Source organism: Mchenga conophoros, linkage group LG3, assembly GCF_057382185.1.
Source record: "Mchenga conophoros isolate Kocher_MC1m ecotype Shallow Benthic linkage group LG3, M_conophoros_male_GT1.1, whole genome shotgun sequence".
NCBI classification, from domain to species: Eukaryota; Metazoa; Chordata; class Actinopteri; order Cichliformes; family Cichlidae; genus Mchenga; species Mchenga conophoros.
Genome location: NC_140528.1, coordinates 63,496,407 through 63,497,172, shown reverse-complemented (window position 1 = coordinate 63,497,172; position 766 = coordinate 63,496,407).

The following is a 766-nucleotide window of genomic DNA, read 5'->3' as shown; positions in this document are numbered from 1 at the left end:
TCAGTCACGGCCCGTTTTTGTTTCAGTTTCAGTTTTCAAGAATCGCACCCTCGTGTTTACACTCCCACACAGCAGTAGGAAAAGTGCACATTTAATTCTAAGGGGCTTTTCTCGTCTCACCTGCTCTGCAGGTACTTTAAAGGTGTTTCAGCTGTCAGAGTATAACTCTAAATTATATTCATGTCTTAATATGGTTTTGAGAAAGACATTTTACCAGTAATTATGCTGACAGCAAATAAGGGTTTGAACTTTATGTTTTATCTGATCCGATAGAAACATTTGAGAAAATCTGAAACAACAACAAATATATTTCACATAAACCCATCCATCCATCCATTCGTCCTCTTGCGCTTATCCCTATCTGGACGCAGTGGAGCTGGAGCGTATCGCTACCATAGGTCTGTAGAGGCGGGGCACACCCTGAACATACAGGAATCCCTCCGTGTAAAACCTTCCTTATAACCCTTACCACACCAACCCCGACTCAACGAGTGTCAGAGGAATGAATCTTAAAATCTGGACATCAGTCCCAGGTTTTGTACCTGTATCTTTCATTTTTCTGTCTCAAAGAGTTTATTTTAAGAGCAAACACAGTGTATCTAAAAATTCACAGGGCAAAAAAGCGTTATTGATTTAATAAATTTTGAAACAGTTTAAAATTTTCATGAAGCTACTAAACAAACTCAACATCCTTTATTATTCACTGCTCAGGAAATTAAACATCTTTCACTTTAGTGTGAAACACTACAGTTACTTTTGTGCTCTC